General features: G+C 48.1%; 7 non-coding genes across 7 annotated transcripts; all 7 read left to right on the forward strand.

Annotated features, from left to right (window-relative positions):
* Positions 1 to 4,845: 4,845 nt before the first annotated feature.
* On the forward strand, positions 4,846 to 4,964 carry LOC119313648. Its single transcript, XR_005151918.1, has one exon. It is a non-coding gene; the product is annotated as a 5S ribosomal RNA (ribosomal RNA).
* Positions 4,965 to 5,331: 367 nt separating this feature from the next.
* Positions 5,332 to 5,450, forward strand: LOC119313690. Its single transcript, XR_005151959.1, has one exon. It is a non-coding gene; the product is annotated as a 5S ribosomal RNA (ribosomal RNA).
* Positions 5,451 to 5,817: 367 nt separating this feature from the next.
* LOC119313702 lies at positions 5,818 to 5,936 on the forward strand. Its single transcript, XR_005151969.1, has one exon. It is a non-coding gene; the product is annotated as a 5S ribosomal RNA (ribosomal RNA).
* A 13,055-nt stretch (positions 5,937 to 18,991) lies between these two features.
* LOC119313740 lies at positions 18,992 to 19,110 on the forward strand. The gene has a single exon (XR_005152005.1). It is a non-coding gene; the product is annotated as a 5S ribosomal RNA (ribosomal RNA).
* A 643-nt stretch (positions 19,111 to 19,753) lies between these two features.
* On the forward strand, positions 19,754 to 19,872 carry LOC119313651. Its single transcript, XR_005151922.1, has one exon. It is a non-coding gene; the product is annotated as a 5S ribosomal RNA (ribosomal RNA).
* A 643-nt stretch (positions 19,873 to 20,515) lies between these two features.
* On the forward strand, positions 20,516 to 20,634 carry LOC119313910. Its single transcript, XR_005152166.1, has one exon. It is a non-coding gene; the product is annotated as a 5S ribosomal RNA (ribosomal RNA).
* Positions 20,635 to 21,000: 366 nt separating this feature from the next.
* On the forward strand, positions 21,001 to 21,119 carry LOC119313901. The gene has a single exon (XR_005152157.1). It is a non-coding gene; the product is annotated as a 5S ribosomal RNA (ribosomal RNA).
* Positions 21,120 to 21,487: the final 368 nt, after the last annotated feature.

A 21,487-nucleotide genomic window follows, 5' to 3' on the forward strand; every position in this document is an offset into this window, starting at 1 on the left:
GACAGGATTTCTCAGAGCAAGACGACAAGACAAAGATGGTGCTCAAATCAACGTTCATTTGAAGTGCACCCTGGATCGTGAAGATTATACTAGTTTGCGTTCCCCCCTCACCTTACCCTACGCTTGAATCTCGGGACGAGATTTTTGTTTAGTGGGGGTGAGTTGTCACAGCCCTAGTTCAGCCCTTGCTTGACTTTGCTTGTTCATCATGCCATCATGTTTAAATTCCAAAGAAATTTGAAATGGGGATTGTTGAAACCCTAGCACCAAATGAAATTTAACTAGGTTCAATAAAAAAATATTTTCAATAACCCAGAATGCCCTTTGGAAATGTTCATAATTTTTGTTAAAGGTGAAAACCACTTCCAAGAATGATGAACATATTTATAGGCTATTCCTGGATTTTTGAATTAAATTATATAGTATTTGCATTTGGGCATTTAAATGCTATTAAATATTTCAAATGCTCAAATAATCATAAACTAAAATGTTTACTGTTGGATATATTCTAAACAGTAGCCATGATTAGTTTCATGATTTTTGAAAGTGTCTGAGTATTTTTTAATAAAGCCCTAAATTTACAGAATAATAGAAAACAGAACTGAAATAGAAATAAAAGAGAGACAGAGAAGGACTTACCTGGTGCCCACCCGTGCAGCCCACCAGCCGGCCCAGTTTCCCCCCAGCCGGCCCAGCCCATCTCCACTCCCTTCTCCTGTCGTCTTCGTCCTCGGACAGAAGGACGAGCGTGTGGCCGCGGCGCGCACGCACGCGCCCGAGCCACCTCCTGCTTGCCGCCCCGCCCCGGATCGGCTGAGGATGCCACGACACCCCCCTGGAACCCCCTCGTCCGCTCCCTTGCCTCCCTGCTCTCCCCCTCTCACTCCCCTGCTCTTTTTCCCCTCATGGCTGAAGCCGCCATGGCCACTCCGATGAGCTACACCACGGCCACATCCACCCCCCCCTCGCCCCTCTCCGCATGCCTGAGCTCCGCACTGACCCCGCGGAGCTACCCACCGACGCACGCGATCAGAGGAGGCCGAAAACGACCGGAGCGTCGTCGTCCTTATCTCTGGTGCCCGGAGATCGCCGCTGTCAATTCGCCGGCGCAGAAGCCTCCCCGAGCCCGCCGAGCTTCTCTTCCGACCCCATGTGAGCTCCTGCATCTTCCCTTATGCTCGCCCCCCTCTGTTTCTCTCCGCTAGCTCGATTCCGCCGGAGCCGAGAGCTCATCGCCGCCGGCCATGATGCCTCCGTCGTTTTAGCCACCACAGCCCGTGCCTGAGTGTGTCAACGCGTTCGGTGCCCTCCCAGGAGCACGTAGATCCCACCAGCTCCTCCTCCCGAGCACCCTAACGCCGAGCCCAAACTAACCCGAGCTCCGGCCGCCGCTGCCGAGCTCGCCGCCGTCAGCCCCGGCCGCCCCGCGACCTTCCGCTGCCTCCGCTGGATGCGCAGGAGCACGGGCTCCCTCCTGGTGCCCTCAGGGTGCCCAACCGCAGCCTGTAGCGCCGTCCCGAGCAACTCCGGCGAGGTCTCGCCGTCGCCGTGGTCGCCGGCGTCACTAGCTGACGTGGAGCATTAGGTTAGGTGCTAATCACTCAGTTAATTAAACCCTTGTGCATGACATGTGGGACCGCTGCTGTTAAAAACACGGGTTAAGTTAAATAACCCCCTGTTAGCTCTCTATCTCACTGACATGTGGGCCTCGATGTCAGTTTGACTTGCTGACGTGGCTTTTGACTGGCCCCACACGTCAGTGACTCATGCCAGCGGTGTGTCACTGACCAGTGGGCCCCACTGGTCAGGTTTGACCCGGACCAGCCCCTGTTGACTATGCTGAGGTCAGCATGACCTAGTGCTGACGCAATAATTCCTTTCTGGAATTTAAATAAATCTAAAATGATTTATTAATTTCAGAAAATGCCTAAAACTTCTAAAAATCATAGAAAATTAACCGTAACTCCAAATTAAATAATTTATATATGAAAAATTATCAGAAAAATTCAAGGAATCCATCTGTACCATTTTCATGCATGTTAGAACAACTTATAGATGCTGTTTAGCACAAATCAAATAAAGGGCATTTAAATAATCACATATGGAGTTTGAATTTGAATCTTGTATTCAAACCAACTTCATTTAATCTGTTGCTAGTTGCATTGGTTCAAAACACATTCATTTTGCCATGTCATGATCATGCATCATATTGTGCATTGCATTGATTGTGTTCCCTTCTGTGTTGCCGGTATTTGTCCCCTCTCGATAGACGTGATACCGATGATGTGATCGTTGACACTGATGAAGACTCAATGTTATCTTCAAAAGTGCCAGGCAAGCAAAACCCCCTTGTTCATTCCGATAAAATCCCACTCTCTCGCTCCTGCTCTCTTTTACTGCATTAGGACAACATCGATTCATCTGTTACTTGCTGCGGTAGCTGAACCCCTTTATCCTTTGCATGACCTGTCATTCCACAGTAAATAGATGAAACCCACTAGCATGAGTAGGAGTTGTTTGAGCCCTGTTGTGCCTACTCATTCATGTTTGTTTGTCATGCCTGCTACTGCTTAGAGTTGAGTCAGGTCTGATTCATCGGGGATGAATCAAAGGTGTGTGAACATGTCCTACTGTGTGTGAGCTAAGTGTGTGAACACGATTTGGTAAAGGTAGCGGTGAGAGGCCATGTAGGAGTACATGGTGGGTTGTCTCATTGCAGCCGTCCTCAGGAACTGAGTCCTGTGTTTGTGATCCATGATTCAGCTACTACCACGCATTGGGCCCGAAACCAATGGACCCTCTCGGCTTCTTAATCACCCTTGTCCTCTGTCCAGGAGTTGCAAGTAGTTTCTGGTGTTTGTAGTATGCTGGAGGCCGTGGACAGTGCTGACCGTAGGGGTGGGCTGTGATGCGGTAGGCACGTGGCCGGGTAAACCGGGCACCCGTTTGGTGTCACGGAACCCTGTACACATCGTTTGGGGCTGTGAGCGAAACTCCGGCCGGATCTCCTCATGGATGGAACCCGAATAGGCGATAAACCTGGACTAGAGACTTGAGTGTTTAGGCAGGCCGTGGCCGACACCCACGTTGGGCTTCCGCTTGAAGGTTGCCGAGTACATGTCGTGTAAACGGCGGTAAGTGGTGAGAGCGTGTGTGAAGAAGTACACCCCTGCAGGGTTAATATGATCTATTCGAATAGCTGTGTCCGCGGAAAAGGACTTCTGGGTTGCTTATATCAGTTCATAGACAAGTGAAAGTGGATACTCTAAAATACGCAAGATAAGCGTGAGTGCTATGGATGGCGTTCTCGTAGGGAGACGGGAGCGGTTCCATAGTGGTGTATTGATATGGTGAATATGTGGACTCGTGTGCGCCACCTCAAAAGAGTCGCTTGCAGTCGTAGTTTAGGATAGCCACCGAGTCAAAGCTGGCTTGCTGCAGTTAAACCCCACCATCCCTTTGTTGATAATGATGCATATGAAGATAGTTCTGATGTAAGTCTTGCTGGGTACATTTGTACTCACGTTTGCCTATTTTATGTTTTTGCAGAGAGACTTCGGTCTCGCTAGTAGTTCCACGTGGACTTCGACGTTTAGCTTGTTACCTCAGCTACGATCTTGTGCCTCGGCAGGATTTGGTAGATAGTCAGGCTTCTCAGCCTTTTTCATTTATAGATGTCTGTACTCAGACATGATAGCTTCCGCTTGTGCTTGATTTGTATGCTCTGAATGTTGGGTCATGAGACCCATGTTTGTAATATCTCGCTCCTCGGAGCCTATTGAATAGATTACTTGAGTCATAGAGTCATGTTGTGACGCCATGTTGTATTTGCACATATCGAGCATATTGTGTGTATGTTATTGAAATGCTTGGTATGTGTGGGATCTGACCATCTAGTTGTTTATCTTTAGTAGACTCTCTTACGGGGAAATGTCTCCTAGTGTTTCCACCGAGCCATGGTAGCTTGCTACTGCTCCGGAACACTTAGGCTGGCCGGCATGTGTCCTTCTTCGTTCCTGTGTCTGTCCCTTCGGGGAAATGTCACGCGGTGAATACCGGAGTCCTGTTAGCCCGCTACAGCCCGGTTCACCGGAGTCCTGCTAGCCCAGTGCTACAGCCTGGATTCACTCGCTGATGACCGACACGTTCGATGCTGGGTCATGGATGCCTGTCCCTGTAAGTCTGTGCCGCTTTGGGTTTACGACTAGCCATGTCAGCCCGGGCTCCTTATCATATGGATGCTAGCGACACTGTCATATACGTGTGCCAAAAGGCGCAAACGGTCCCGGGCAAAGGTAAGGCGACACCCGTGGGAATACCGTGCGTGAGGCCGCAAAGTGATATGAGGTGTTACATGCTAGATCGATGTGTCATTGAGTCGGGGTCCTGACATTCCATCAGAACTCCGAAGTTAAGCGTGCTTGGGCGAGAGTAGTACTAGGATGGGTGACCTCCTGGGAAGTCCTCGTGTTGCATTCCCTTTTTAATTATTTTTTGCGCCTTGTGACAAACATATCGCACGTGCGCGATATATATTAATCCCGTTATATTATTTTTGACGTTTGCGATATGTTTAAGCTCGATGCTCATTGCTCGCGCGTCTTGGGGCGGCTTTGTGGTGCGAAGAGCGCGTTCTGAAAGGGGTGGAAAAACTCGTGTTGCTGCGGTATGGAGGGAGGGGTGGAAACCGAGGAAAACTCGTCTCCGTGATTGAGCGGGAGAGTAAGTAGTATAGGACATTATCCATTGTTAGGGAACGGTTGTAATGGTAGTGAGAATGTAGAATCGTCTTTGGAGCGGACCTGGGAGTGGCAAGCATAAGGGACGAAGACGGGGAAACATGTCGGATGCAATCATACCAGCACTAAAGCACCGGATCCCATCAGAACTCCGAAGTTAAGCGTGCTTGGGCGAGAGTAGTACTATGATGGGTGACCTCCTGGGAAGTCCTCGTGTTGCATTCCCTTTTTAATTATTTTTTGCGCCTTGTGACAAACATATCGCACGTGCGCGACATATATTAATCCCGTTATATTATTTTTGACGTTTGCGATATGTTTAAGCTCGATGCTCATTGCTCGCGCGTCTTGGGGCGGCTTTGTGGCGCGAAGAGCGCGTTCTGAAAGGGGTGGAAAAAACTCGTGTTGCTGCGGTATGGAGGGAGGGGTGGAAACCGTGGAAAACTCGTCTCCGTGATTGAGCGGGAGAGTAAGTAGTATAGGACATTATCCATTGTTAGGGAACGGTTGTAATGGTAGTGAGAATGTAGAATCGTCTTTGGAGCGGACCTGGGAGTGGCAAGCATAAGGGACGAAGACGGGGAAACATGTCTGATGCGATCATACAAGCACTAAAGCACCGGATCCCATCAGAACTCCGAAGTTAAGCGTGCTTGGGCGAGAGTAGTACTATGATGGGTGACCTCCTGGGAAGTCCTCGTGTTGCATTCCCTTTTTAACTATTTTTTGCGCCTTGTGACAAACATATCGCACGTGCGCGATATATATTAATCCCGTTATATTATTTTTGACATTTGCGATATGTTTAAGCTCGATGCTCATTGCTCGCGCATCTTGGGGCGGCTTTGTGGCGCGAAGAGCGCGTTCTGAAAGGGGTGGAAAAAACTCGTGTTGCTGCGGTATGGAGGGAGGGGTGGAAACCGTGGAAAACTCGTCTCCGTGATTGAGCGGGAGAGTAAGTAGTATAGGACATTATCCATTGTTAGGGAACGGTTGTAATGGTAGTGAGAATGTAGAATCGTCTTTGGAGCGGACCTGGGAGTGGCGAGCATAAGGGACGAAGACGGGGAAACACATCGGATGCGATCATACGAGCACTAAAGCACTGGATCCCATCAGAACTCCGAAGTTAAGCGTGCTTGGACGAGAGTAGTACTAGGATGGGTGACCTCCTGGGAAGTCCTCGTGTTGCATTCCCTTTTTAATTATTTTTTGCGCCTTGTGACAAACATATCGCACGTGCCCGATATATATTAATCCCGTTATATTCTTTTTGACGTTTGCGATATGTTTAAGGTCGATGCTCATTGGTCGCGCGTCTTGGGGCGGCTTTGTGGCGCGAAGAGCGCGTTCTGAAAGGGGTGGAAAAAACTCGTGTTGCTGCGGTATGGAGGGAGGGGTGGAATGTCACATCCCTGGTCCTGTTATGCATTAGGCTAGACCTCATGTGAGCTTCATGTTTTAATTCAAATGAAATTTGAATTGAGGAATTTTCAAAGCCTCAGAATCCTTTAAAAAAAATGATCAAGATAAAAATTGCTTCAAATAAGTCCAAGAAAATGTTCTTGGGATCCTCTGGAAATATTGGCAAGAGGTAAAATCCGAACCAATATTTTCGGTATCTCAGAAACATTTATTTTGGGTATTTGAATTAAATCAATAGCTATTTGAATTGGACTTATATCTACTGTTAAATAAATATAGGTCCAATAATTCTGAAATATTTTTGTGGAGCATTGTTTTAATTCTTTTTAGCTCCTAAAAATATTGTCAGAAGCAAAATAAATTGAATTTGTTTCAAAACCAAATTCAAAACAAACCTGCAAAATAGAAAACAGAATTAAAACAAAACAGAGAGAAAAAAATAAAAAGAATAGAAGCCTACCTGGGCCACTTACCTGTAGCCGGCCCAGCTGGCCAGCTCCTCCCGCTGGCCCAGCCCACCGCCGCCTCCCTTCCCTGTCGCCTTCCTCCTCGCGCCAGTAGGCAGAGGAGGGACACGGCGCGCGCGCCCGAGCTCGCCACGCCACCACCCTGCTCGTCTGCATCGCCTGGCCACCGCGACGCCGCGCGTCATCTCCTCGGCGCCGCCCCGACCCCCCTGGACCCCCTCGCTCTCTCCCTCTCCCTTGTATCTCTCCTCTGCTTCCTCTCTCTCTCACTCGCCGAGCGCAGCCGCAGCCGCGCCACCGTAACGCCGCGGCCACCGTCTCCCCCTCGACCCCTCGCTGTGCTTGCGAGCTCCGCCTCGACCCTCTCTTCCTCCCCACCGATCCACGGCCCTCCGGAAACCCTGCATCGCCGCCCACGTCGCCGTTCCCCTCCTCGGCCACCGGAGATCATCGTCGTCGATTCGCTGCACTCCGGCCGCCCCCGAGCCCACTAACCCTCCCTACAGCTCCGCGGTGAGCCTCCGTGCAGAACCCCTCTCTCTCCCCTCGCGTTTGCAAGCTCTAGGCCATAGCTCCGCCGCGGCCGAACTCCGGCCGCCGCTGACCTCGTCACCGCCGTCACTACAGCCGCTTGAGCTCGTCTCGGAGCGTGTCACCGCACTCAGGAAGCCACCAGGAGCCTAACGCATATCCTAACTCGCCCTCCCGTGCACCACAGCGCCAACCCCGCACTCACCGAACTCCGGCGCCGCCGCGAGCTCCGTTCCGACGAGCCCCGGCGTCCCCGCAGCCTCCCACCTACCCCATCAGATGCAGGAGAGCCCGGGCTACGCCCCGGTGCCCTCAGCGCGCGAATCCGATGCCCCTAGCGCAAGTCCGGCGTGCCCCGCCGTGCTCTGTGGTCACCGCCGGCCAAACTCCGGCGGGCCGATGTGGCCACTTAGTTAGGGGCTAATCACCCTATGAGCCACTGCCATGTGGGCCCCGAGCCTAATTAGGTTAGTTTAATTTTTCTGTTTAGATTAGTGCTAATCTGTGGACCCCATGTGTCAGATTTTGACTTAGTCAAGTCAACGTTGACCGGTCCCACCTGTCAGTGAGTGAAACAGCCCTGTGTCACTGACGTGTGGCCCCCACACGTCAGGTTTGACCAGCAGCAGCGTCTGTTGACCTGCTGACGTCACGGTGACGCACTGCTGACGTAGTAAATGTTTCTGGAATTTAAATAATTCTTAAATGATTTATTAATTCCAGAAAATGCCTAAAACTTCTAAAAATCATAGAAAATTAACCGTAACTCCAAATTAAATAAATTATATATGAAAAATTATCAGAAAAATTCAAGGAATCCATCTGTACCATTTTAATGCATGTTAGAACAACTTATAGCTGCTGTTTAGCACAAATCAATTACATGGCATTTGAATAATCACATATGGAGTTTGAATTTGAATCTTGGATACAAACCAAGTTCATTTAATCTGGTTTTAGTTGCATTAGCCCAAAACACATTCATTTTGCCGTGTCATGATCATGCATCATATTGTGCATTGCACTGATCGTGTTTTTCTGTATTTGTCGGTAATTGTCCCCTCTCGATAGACGTGTACCGATGATGTGATCGTTGACACTGATGAAGACTCAATGTTATCTTCAGAAGTGCCAGGCAAGCAAAACCCCCTTGTTCATTCCGATAAAATCCCACTCTCTCGCTCCTGCTCTCTTTTACTGCATTAGGACAACATCGATTCATCTGTTACTTGCTGCGGTAGCTGAACCCTTTTATCCTTTGCATGACCTGTCATTCCACAGTAAATAGATGAAACCCACTAGCATGAGTAGGAGTTGTTTGAGCCCTGTTGTGCCTACTCATTCATGTTTGTTTGTCATGCCTGCTACTGCTTAGAGTTGAGTCAGGTCTGATTCATCGGGGATGAATCAGAGGTGTGTGAACATGTCCTACTGTGTGTGAGCTAAGTGTGTGAACACGATTTGGTAAAGGTAGCGGTGAGAGGCCATGTAGGAGTACATGGTGGGTTGTCTCATTGCAACCGTCCTCAGGAACTGAGTTCTGTGTTTGTGATCCATGATTCAGCTACTACCACGCATTGGGCCTGAAACCAATGGACCCTCTCGGCTTCTTAATCACCCTTGTCCTCTGTCCAGGAGTTGCAAGTAGTTTCTGGTGTTTGTAGTATGCTGGAGGCCGTGGACAGCGCTGACCGTAGGGGTGGGCTGTGATGCGGTAGGCACGTGGCCGGGTAAACCGGGCACCCGTTTGGTGTCACGGAACCCTGTACACATCGTTTGGGGCTGTGAGCGAAACTCCGGCCGGATCTCCTCATGGATGGAACCCGAATAGGCGATAAACCTGGACTAGAGACTTGAGTGTTTAGGCAGGCCGTGGCCGACACCCACGTTGGGCTTCCGCTTGAAGGTTGCCGAGTACATGTCGTGTAAACGGCGGTAAGTGGTGAGAGCGTGTGTGAAGAAGTACACCCCTGCAGGGTTAACCTAATCTATTCGAATAGCCGTGTCCAAGGAAAAGGACCTCTGGGTTGCTTATATCAGTTCATAGACAAGTGAAAGTGGATACTCTAAAATACGCAAGATAAGCGTGAGTGCTATGAATGGCGTTCTCGTAGGGAGACGGGAGCGGATCCATAGTGGTGTATTGATATGGTGAATATGTGGACTCGTGTGCGCCACCTCAAAAGAGTTACTCGCAGTCGTAGTTCAGGATAGCCACCGAGTCAAAGCTGGCTTGCTGCAGTTAAACCCCACCATCCCCTTTGTTGATAATGATGCATATGTAGATAGTTCTGATGTAAGTCTTGCTGGGTACATTTGTACTCACGTTTGCCTATTTATGTTTTTGCAGAGAGACTTCGGTCTCGCTAGTAGTTTCGCGTGGACTTCGACGTTTAGCTTGTTACCTCAGCTACGATCTTGTGCCCTCGGCAGTATCTGGCAGATAGTCAGGCTTCTCAGCCTTTTTTCATTTATAGTGGTCTGTACTCAGACATGATAGTTTCCGCTTGTGCTTTGACTTGTATACTCTGAATGTTGGGTCATGAGACCTATGTTTGTAATATCTCGCTCCTCGGAGCCTAATGAATAAATACTTGATTTGTAGAGTCATGTTGTGATGCCATGTTGTATTTGCACATATCGAGCATATTGTGTGTATGTTATTGAAATGCTTGGTATGTGTGGGATCTGACCATCTAGTTGTTTATCTTTAGTAGCCTATCTTACCGGGAAATGTCTCCTAGTGTTTCCACTGAGCCATGGTAGCTTGCTACTGCTCCGGAACACTTAGGCTGGCCGGCATGTGTCCTTCTTCGTTCCTGTGTCTGTCCCTTCGGGGAAATGTCACGCGATGAATACCGGAGTCCTGTTAGCCCGCTACAGCCCGGTTCACCGGAGTCCTGCTAGCCCAGTGCTACAGCCTGGATTCACTCGCTGATGACCGACACGTTCGATGCTGGGTCATGGATGCCTGTCCCTGTAAGTCTGTGCCACTTTGGGTTTACGATTAGTCATGTCAGCCCGGGCTCCTTATCATATGGATGCTAGCGACACTATCATATACGTGAGCCAAAAGGCGCAAACGGTCCCGGGCAAAGGTAAGGCGACACCCGTGGGGATACCGTGCGTGAGGCCGCAAAGTGATATGAGGTGCTACAGGCTAGATCGATGTGACATCGAGTCGGGGTCCTGACAGCGTTGGTATCAGAGCTTGACTGCCTGTAGGATTACTAAGCCAAACTGGTCGAAGTTGAGTCTAGAAATTCTTTAGTTATATAAGGGAATTGATTGTGGGATGGAACGTAAGGCTCTTTTTACTCCTTATACCTCATGGCCTTCTGATCTGAGTCATCATCTTCTCTTCTACGGGGATTAAGAACTAGGCTTTCTCTTCTTTCTATCAGGATCACGTGTTACTAATCCGTAGACTTATAAGATTGTTGGATTTAAGCTTGAGTTCAGTTTCTACTACTTCCGTATGTTAATTGTTGATCTCGGAACCTTGATATCGTGCTTCTGAGTGGTTATGCCACCATTTTGTGAATGTCTCAAATCTTTTCTGAGCATTTATAGCCGTTATGCTGTCCGAGTCATCCCAGGTTTCTAAATAGTTTGAAGCAATTTGCAAAATCCTTTCCCTCTGGTTTCGATGTTCCTTTATGCCAGCTCAATCACACTAATTGTTGAGTTGAGGTAATTTATTGCCCTGACATATATGTTGGAGCTATTATTATGACCCTAGGTGTCTTAGGGGATCACCTAGTAATTTAGCCATGATTGGTGTCCCAGTGTGATGATTCTGGCCTTTATCCTCGAAAGCATTCCGTGATGCTACTTAGTAATAGGTATTCTGTTCCTGGGTTCTTGAACCCGAGATTCACTCCACCTACTTCGTGTTGATAGTAATTGTTAGTGCCTTCAGGATATTAGTAACCTTTGCGATAGTCCTTGAAGTCCGTGGTATCTTCTTCTTCCAAATACCATGAACTACTTATGGCAGAAGTTCCTCGTTGAACTGAAATATCACAACAGGATTATTCTTGAGGAGTTCTCCATTCATAAATCGTGACTCTGCCAGTTCTACCTTTCTGCATGGGTTATCCAGAAGAATTATGTTGAACTCGGTTCGACATACTAATTTATGCATCCACAACTCAGAAAGTTATATGTTCCTTTGAGTTGTCCCTCTTTAGTTGTCTACTGACCTTCGTCTATCAATTGATAGTCAAGAGTATGCGCGCGTTCGTTTGTCGATGCCTATTACTCTTGTGGCCCGTCAAGCCATTCCGTCCTGAATGACTAGGAGAAACAAACTCCAGTACCTCATCCATATTTAGGATTGGGTCAAAGTAGTTGTGTTCCGCAGATCAAGTTACAATCCAGCTTCTGGTCTGCTCTACCCTGAAGTATTACCTTCTTTATGACAGGAATTTCATGAGAATTGCACCACCTTTTGTGAATTCTTGACATAGTGATACTTCTCGCCATCCTTTTTCATTCCTCGGTTCCGTGTTGATGCAACCGGAATACCGACAAATGAATTGCGATGTGTGAAATCAATACTCCTAGCAACCTCGTTGCTTGGTAGTTAAAGGATAATAATTTTATTCTTAGTATGTTGGTTATTGAATCACCATTCTAAGATTGATCGTGCTACCTAGTCCTTATTTCCTGGTGCACTCTTTGATTGATGAGTTAGTATTTGTCAAGTCCTCGCTCATTTGATCATATCATCTTGCCCTGAAAAGTAAGATTGTTCTCGAGCTTAGTAACATATCGGTGGTTCGTGATTTTCCGAAGATCTTCTCGGAAGTACTACCAGGTCGTCACCTGACCGTTATGTTGAGCCCGTGATCAAGTTGGTTTCTTATGAACCACCTTCTTTCCAAGAATCGATGTTAGATATCCCTGAGCTAGTTGGTTAAGCTGGACAACAACTTGGAGAGTTGGAAGATAAAAACTTGTCTGACTTAGTTCGTTCCAAAGGGATATTCTTGTGTAGTGTGTGTTGAAGAAAGATGATATCTTCATCGATTGGTCCCTGTGATCAGTTGCTGGACCTATTGTCTTATCAATCCCTTGATTTGAGTGTGGGCTATCGTCAAATCAAATCAGTACCAACGATGCTCGTAATGTTGTCCTACTCGTGGTTGATCCCTCGAGCATACACCATTACATCTTTGGTCTGACCAATGCTATCACCGTGTTCACATGATGGTGGAAGTCCAGTGATATGGAAATTCCGATGAGTTGCTGTTGAGCCCATCAGTAGCATTTTGTCTCCCCCCATGAATCATGTTGAACATCAACCTAGTGTTGGAAACTTGTGTAAGCATTTCTTCGTGTTTCGTTCATGAAGCTTATGTTTGAATGAAAGTAGTGATTTTCCCTAATTCATGTGCATATGATGCAAGTTGCCGCCATGAATTTGAGGAAGATTGTTTTGTTTCCCTGGAATCATTCCAAATTAGTCATGCACACGTGCGAAGTATTCTGTGGTCTGGAGACTTGCAACCTTCATTCCATATGTGTCCCGAGCACACCAAGCCACTGATTGATTTGTTCAAGGGGAAGAAGTTCCTTCATAAGAGCTAATCATATGACTTATGCAAGGACTTCGTTATCCACGGTGATGGTTCCCAACCAGAACTCGGTAGTGTTTTATTGTAAGACTACCACGTGGTCATGCTTGTCCGGGACAACGTGTTCACATGTTTGTAGCAGAACCAGCTCATGTTTTGGAGCTTACTATCGTAGTTCATTTCCCGAGAATCTCGCAACGTCATCTCGTCGATTTGTGTTGCAAACTTTCATTTTTCTTTCTAGACTTGATGATTCTGGGATATCCTGACACCAACCAGATCTGAATCTCAGGCAGATATGATGGTTGGAACATTCTCCAAGAACTATAATATTGGTCCCTCGATAACCGGTAAAGTGGATGTCGTGGCCAACACACCCAGCCGGAAGACCTGTTATTATAATATCTTGATTGAGGAAGTTGGCCACCTCCCCATAGGGATTTCGTAGGATTTACTCCCTAGTTGCCCCTATGGATTTTGAGATCCCGAAGTCCGACCTTTTACTTGATGTCCTAGATACCAGACCATTTCTATGAATGGGTTACACTAGCACATCAAGGAGAACATTAGAAGCGGAGTGCTAAATGTTTCTCGGTCGATCATCCAGATTTTGTTTCCTTGGCCTCGCTAAGATGAAATCTGAGAAGGTGTTATCTTTCTTTGCATCTACATCCTCCATCATCATTCATCATGGTAGCAAGTTGTGTTGCCGGACCCTTGACACGGATGTTGGTAAAACCTTGATGAATATGGAAATGCTCAAGTTCTTGAGAGCACGCACAAGCGTTACGTGTTATCATCGGCTCTAACTGCGATTACTCTCAGTTTCCTCGGCAATGCTATGACCTCTTCAAACAGTGAATTCACTCCCTATTGTTGGGTTCTTCCCCAGTTACCAGAATCATTCCTAGCATTTGCATTTTGTTCCTAGCTTGCACCGCCAATGTGCCATTCTACCATGGGTCTCTTCCATTTCCGGTGATAAGCAAATTCATCCATTACGTTGTCTTCAACAAGGTAATCCACATCATCCAAGTCCGAGTATGCCATTCTACCGACCCCCTCCAAACGATCGCTCGAGAATTGCCTTAGGCTGGTTTAAAGAGTTTCAATGATCTCTGAATCAAAAGTAATTCTTTTTGCCACTTAAGGGGATATCTCTACGAGTCACCTTCCCTAAGGTGTATCGTTATGGTATCATGGCAACTCAACTCCTCGCTACGTTGACAATCGTTTACCACCTTCTTAGGTATGAAATTATTGTCTACCTAGTGAACCTTCGTCATCCGTTTCTTCCACCCCTATTGATGTGTATCTCGTGTCTCAACCCGAAAGATGGTTCTATGTCTCATTCCGTAAGTTAATCTTGAGTTGTTCGATCTTCGAGGAGATCGACCCTTCTAGAGTCTCCTTCTTCCCCCCCCCCTGTCATGTTGACAGGATTTCTCAGAGCAAGACGACAAGACAAAGATGGTGTTCAAATCAACGTTCATTTGAAGTGCACCCTGGATCGTGAACATTATACTAGTTGCGTTTCCCCTTCACCTTACCCTACGCTTGAATCTCGAGACGAGATTCTTGTTTAGTGGGGGTGAGTTGTCACATCCCTGGTCCTGTTATGCATTAGGCTAGACCTCATGTGAGCTTCATGTTTTAATTCAAATGAAATTTGAATTGAGGAATTTTCAAAGCCTCAGAATCCTTTAAAAAAATGATCAAGATAAAAATTGCTTCAAGTAAGTCCAAGAAAATGTTCTTGTTATCCTCTGGAAATATTGGCAAGAGGTAAAATCCAAACCAATATTTTCGGTATCTCAGAAACATTTATTTTGGGTATTTGAATTAAATCAATAGCTATTTGAATTGGACTTATATCTACTGTTAAATAAATATAGGTCCAATAATTCTGAAATATTTTTGTGGAGCATTGTTTTAATTCTTTTTAGCTCCTAAAAATATTGTCAGAAGCAAAATAAATTGAATTGGTTTCAAAACCAAATTCAAAACAAACCTGCAAAATAGAAAACAGAATTAAAACAAAACAGAGAGAAAAAAAATAAAAAGAATAGAAGCCTACCTGGGCCACTTACCTGTAGCCGGCCCAGCTGGCCAGCTCCTCCCGCTGGCCCAGCCCACCACCGCCTCCCTTCCCTGTCGCCTTCCTCCTCGCGCCAGTAGGCAGAGGAGGGACACGGCGCGCGCGCCCGAGCTCGCCACGCCACCACCCTGCTCGTCTGCATCGCCTGGCCACCGCGACGCCGCGCGTCATCTCCTCGGTGCCGCCCCGACCCCCCTGGACCCCCTCGCTCTCTCCCTCTCCCTTGTATCTCTCCTCTGCTTCCTCTCTCTCTCACTCGCCGAGCGCAGCCGCAGCCGCGCCACCGTAACGCCGCGGCCACCGTCTCCCCCTCGACCCCTCGCTATGCTTGCGAGCTCCGCCTCGACCCTCTCTTCCTCCCCACCGATCCACGGCCCTCCGGAAACCCTGCATCGCCGCCCACGTCGCCGTTCCCCTCCTCGGCCACCGGAGATCGTCTCCGTCGATTCGCTGCACTCCGGCCGCCCCCGAGCCCACTAACCCTCCCTACAGCTCTGCGGTGAGCCTCCGTGCAGAACCCCTCTCTCTCCCCTCGCGTTTGCAAGCTCTAGGCCATAGCTCCGCCGCGGCCGAACTCCGGCCGCCGCTGACCTCGTCACCGCCGTCACTACAGCCGCTTGAGCTCGTCTCGGAGCGTGTCACCACACTCAGGAAGCCACCAGGAGCCTAACGCATATCCTAACTCGCCCTTCCGTGCACCACAGCGCCAACCCCGCACTCACCAAACTCCGGCGCCGCCGCGAGCTTCGTTTCGACGAGCCCCGGCGTCCCCGCAGCCTCCCACCTACCCCATCAGATGCGGGAGAGCCCGGGCTACGCCCCGGTGCCCTCAGCGCGCGAATCTGATGCCCCTAGCGCAAGTCCGGCGTGCCCCGCCGTGCTCTGTGGTCACCGCCGGCCAAACTCCGGCGGGCCGATGTGGCCACTTAGTTAGGGGCTAATCACCCTATGAGCCACTGCCATGTGGGCCCCGAGCCTAATTAGGTTAGTTTAATTTTTTTGTTTAGATTAGTGCTAATCTGTGGACCCCATGTGTCAGATTTTGACTTAGTCAAGTCAACGTTGACCGGTCCCACCTGTCAGTGAGTGAAACAGCCCTGTGTCACTGACGTGTGGCCCCCACACGTCAGGTTTGACCAGCAGCAGCGTCTGTTGACCTGCTGACGTCACGGTGACGCACTGCTGACGTAGTAAATGTTTCTGGAATTTAAATAATTCTTAAATGATTTATTAATTCCAGAAAATGCCTAAAACTTCTAAAAATCATAGAAAATTAACCGTAACTCCAAATTAAATAAATTATATATGAAAAATTATCAGAAAAATTCAAGGAATCCATCTGTACCATTTTCATGCATGTTAGAACAACTTATAGCTGCTGTTTAGCACAAATCAATTACATGGCATTTGAATAATCACATATGGAGTTTGAATTTGAATCTTGGATTCAAACCAACTTCATTTAATCTGGTTTTAGTTGCATTAGCCCAAAACACATTCATTTTGCCATGTCATGATCATGCATCATATTGTGCATTGCACTGATCGTGTTTTTCTGTATTTGCCGGTAATTGTCCCCTCTCGATAGATGTGTACCGATGATGTGATCGTTGACACTGATGAAGACTCAATGTTATCTTCAGAAGTGCCAGGCAAGCAAAACCCCCTTGTTCATTCCGATAAAATCCCACTCTCTCGCTCCTGCTCTCTTTTACTGCATTAGGACAACATCGATTCATCTGTTACTTGCTGCGGTAGCTGAACCCCTTTATCCTTTGCATGACCTGTCATTCCACAGTAAATAGATGAAACCCACTAGCATGAGTAGGAGTTGTTTGAGCCCTGTTGTGCCTACTCATTCATGTTTGTTTGTCATGCCTGCTACTGCTTAGAGTTGAGTCAGGTCTGATTCATCGGGGATGAATCAGAGGTGTGTGAACATGTCCTACTGTGTGTGAGCTAAGTGTGTGAACACGATTTGGTAAAGGTAGCGGTGAGAGGCCATGTAGGAGTACATGGTGGGTTGTCTCATTGCAGCCATCCTCAGGAACTGAGTTCTGTGTTTGTGATCCATGATTCAGCTACTACCATACATTGGGCCCTGAAATATGACCCCGCTCGACTTCTTATTCACCCTCGTCCTCTGTCCAGGAGTTGCAAGTAGTTTCTGGTGTTTGTAGCTTACTGGAGGCCGTGGACAGCGCTGACGTAGGGGTGGGCTGTGATGCGGTAGGTACGTGGCACGGTGTACCGGATGCCCGTTTGGTATCTCGGGAACCCTGTTCACATCGTTTGGGGCTGTGAGCGAAACTCCGGCCGGATCTCCTCATGGATGGAACCCGAATAGGCGATAAACCTGGACTAGAGACTTGAGTGTTTAGGTAGGTCGTGGTCTACACCCACGTCGGCTTTCGCTTGAAGTCTGCCGAGCACATGTCGTGTGCAGACGCTAAGTGGTGGAAACATGTATGAAGAAGTACACCCCTGCAGGGTTAACATCATCTATTCGAATAGCCGTGTCCGCGGAAAAGGACTTCTGGGTTGCTTATATCAGTTCATAGACAAGTGAAAGTGGATACTCTAAAATACGCAAGATAAGCGTGAGTGCTATGGATGGCGTTCTCGTAGGGAGACAGGAGCGGATCCATAGTGGTGTATTGATATGGTGAATATGTGGACTCGTGTGCGCCACCTCAAAAGAGTTACTCGCAGTCGTAGTTCAGGATAGCCACCGAGTCAAAGCTGGCTTGCTGCAGTTAAACCCCACCATCCCCTTTGTTGATAATGATGCATATGTAGATAGTTCTGATGTAAGTCTTGCTGGGTACATTTGTACTCACGTTTGCCTATTTATGTTTTTGCAGAGAGACTTCGGTCTCGCTAGTAGTTTCGCGTGGACTTCGACGTTTAGCTTGTTACCTCAGCTACGATCTTGTGCCCTCGGCAGTATCTGGCAGATAGTCAGGCTTCTCAGCCTTTTTTCATTTATAGTGGTCTGTACTCAGACATGATAGTTTCCGCTTGTGCTTTGACTTGTATACTCTGAATGTTGGGTCATGAGACCTATGTTTGTAATATCTCGCTCCTCGGAGCCTAATGAATAAATACTTGATTTGTAGAGTCATGTTGTGATGCCATGTTGTATTTGCACATATCGAGCATATTGTGTGTATGTTATTGAAATGCTTGGTATGTGTGGGATCTGACCATCTAGTTGTTTATCTTTAGTAGCCTATCTTACCGGGAAATGTCTCCTAGTGTTTCCACTGAGCCATGGTAGCTTGCTACTGCTCCGGAACACTTAGGCTGGCCGGCATGTGTCCTTCTTCGTTCCTGTGTCTGTCCCTTCGGGGAAATGTCACGCGATGAATACCGGAGTCCTGTTAGCCCGCTACAGCCCGGTTCACCGGAGTCCTGCTAGCCCAGTGCTACAGCCTGGATTCACTCGCTGATGACCGACACGTTCGATGCTGGGTCATGGATGCCTGTCCCTGTAAGTCTGTGCCACTTTGGGTTTACGATTAGTCATGTCAGCCCGGGCTCCTTATCATATGGATGCTAGCGACACTATCATATACGTGAGCCAAAAGGCGCAAACGGTCCCGGGCAAAGGTAAGGCGACACCCGTGGGGATACCGTGCGTGAGGCCACAAAGTGATATGAGGTGCTACAGGCTAGATCGATGTGACATCGAGTCGGGGTCCTGACATGGAAACCGTGGAAAACTCGTCTCCGTGATTGAGCGGGAGAGTAAGTAGTATAGGACATTATCCATTGTTAGGGAACGGTTGTAATGGTAGTGAGAATGTAGAATCGTCTTTGGTGCGGACCTGGGAGTGGCAAGCCGCTATATTATTTTTGACGTCTGCGATATGTTTAAGCTCGATGCTCATTGCTCGCGCGTCTTGGGGCGGCTTTCTGGCGCGAAGAGCAAATTCTGAAAGAGGTGGAAAAAACTCGTGTTGCTGCGGTTTGGAGGGAGGGGTGGAAACCGTGGAAAATTCGTCTCCGTGATTGAGCGGGAGAGTAAGTAGTATAGGACATTATCCATTGTTAGGGAACGGTTGTAATGGTAGTGAGAATGTAGAATCGTCTTTGGAGCGGACCTGGGAGTGGCAAGCATAAGGGACGAAGACGGGGAAACATGTCGGATGCAATCAAACCAGCAGTAAAGCACCAGATCCCATCAGAACTCCGAAGTTAAGCGTGCTTGGGCGAGAGTAGTACTAGGATGGGTGACCTCCTGGGAAGTCCTCGTGTTGCATTCCCTTTTTAATTATTTTTTGCGCCTTGTGACAAACATATCGCACGTGCGCGATATATAATAATCCCGTTATATTCTTTTTGACGTTTGCGATATGTTTAAGGTCGATGCTCATTGGTCGCGCGTCTTGGGGCGGCTTTGTGGCGCGAAGAGCGCGTTCTGAAGGGGGTGGAAAAAACTCGTGTTGCTGCGGTATGGAGGGAGGGGTGGAAACCGTGGAAAACTCGTCTCCATGATTGAGCGGGAGAGTAAGTAGTATAGGACATTATCCATTGTTAGGGAACGGTTGTAATGGTAGTGAGAATGTAGAATCGTCTTTGGTGCGGACCTGGGAGTGGCAAGCCGCTATATTATTTTTGACGTCTGCGATATGTTTAAGCTCGATGCTCATTGCTCGCGTGTCTTGGGGCGGCTTTGTGGCGCGAAGAGCGCGTTCTGAAAGAGGTGGAAAAAACTCGTGTTGCTGCGGTATGGAGGGAGGGGTGGAAACCGTGGAAAATTCGTCTCCGTGATTGAGCGGGAGAGTAAGTAGTATAGGACATTATCCATTGTTAGGGAACGGTTGTAATGGTAGTGAGAATGTAGAATCGTCTTTGGAGCGGACCTGGGAGTGGCAAGCATAAGGGACGAAGACGGGGAAACATGTCGGATGCGATCATACCAGTAGTAAAGCACCAGATCCCATCAGAACTCCGAAGTTAAGCATACTTGGGCGAGAGTAGTACTAGGATGGGTGACCTCCTGGGAAGTCCTCGTGTTGCATTCCCTTTTTAATTATTTTTTGCGCCTTGTGACAAACATATCGCACGTGCGCGATATATATTAATCCCGTTATATTATTTTTGACATTTGCGATATGTTTAAGCTCGATGCTCATTGCTCGCTCGTCTTGGGGCGGCTTTGTGGCGCGAAGAGCGCGTTCTGAGAGGGGTGGAAAAAACTCGTGTTGCTGCGGTATGGAGGGAGGGGTGGAAACCGCGGAAAACTTGTCTCCGTGATTGAGCGGGAGAGTAAGTAGTATAGGACATTATCCATTGTTAGGGAACGGTTGTAATGGTAGTGAGAATGTAGAATCGTCTTTGGTGCGGACCTGGGAGTGGCAAGCCGCTATATTATTTTTGACGTTTGCGATATGTTTAAGCTCGATGCTCATTGCTCGCGCGTCTTGGGGCGGCTTTGTGGCGCGAAGAGCGCGTTCTGAAAGAGGTGGAAAAAACTCGTGTTGCTGCGGTATGGAGGGAGGGGTGGAAATCGTGGAAAATTCGTCTCCGTGATTGAGCGAGGGAGTAAGTAGTATAGTACATTATCCATTGTTAGGGAACGGTTGTAATGGTAGTGAGAATGTAGAATCGTCTTTGGAGCGGACCTGGGAGTGGCAAGCATAAGGGACGAAGACGGGGAAACATGTCGGATGTGATCATACCAGCACTAAAGCTCGGGATCCCATCAGAACTACGAAGTTAAGCGTTCTTGGGCGAGAGTAGTACTAGGATGGGTGACCTCCTGGGAAGTCCTCGTGTTGCATTCCCTTTTTAATTATTTTTTGCGCCTTGTGCAAACATATCGCACGTGCGCGATATATATTAATCCCGTTATATTATTTTTGACGTTTGCGATATGTTTAAGCTCGATGCTCATTGCTCGCGCGTCTTGGGGCGGCTTTGTGGCGCGAAGAGCACGTTCTGAAAGAGATGGAAAAAATTCGTGCTGCTGCGGTATGGAGGGAGGGGTGGAAACCGTGGAAAACTCGTCTCCGTGATTGAGCGGGAGAGTAAGTAGTATAGGACATTATCCATTGTTAGGGAACGGTTGTAATGGTAGTGAGAATGTAGAATTGTCTTTGGAGCGGACCTGGGAGTGGCAAGCATAAGGGACGAAGACGGGCAAACACGTCGGATGCGATCATACAAGCACTAAAGCACTGGATCCCATCACAACTCCGAAGTTAAGCGTGCCTGGGCGAGAGTAGTACTAGGATGGGTGACCTCCTGGGAAGTCCTCGTGTTGCATTCCCTTTTTAATTATTTTTTGCGCCTTGTGACAAACATATCGCACGTGCGCGATATATATTAATCCCGTTATATTCTTTTTGACGTTTGCGATATGTTTAAGGTCGATGCTCATTGCTCGCGCGTCTTGGGGCGGCTTTGTGGCGCGAAGAGCGCGTTCTGAAAGGGGTGGAAAAAACTCGTGTTGCTGCGGTATGGAGGGAGGGGTGGAAACCGTGGAAAACTCATCTCCGTGATTGAGCGGGAGAGTAAGTAGTATAGGACATTATCCATTGTTAGGGAACGGTTGTAATGGTAGTGAGAATGTAGAATCATCTTTGGTGCGGACCTGGGAGTGGCTAGCCGCTATATTATTTTTGACGTTTGCGATAT

Source organism: Triticum dicoccoides, chromosome 5B, assembly GCF_002162155.2.
Source record: "Triticum dicoccoides isolate Atlit2015 ecotype Zavitan chromosome 5B, WEW_v2.0, whole genome shotgun sequence".
Lineage (NCBI taxonomy): Eukaryota > Viridiplantae > Streptophyta > Magnoliopsida > Poales > Poaceae > Triticum > Triticum dicoccoides.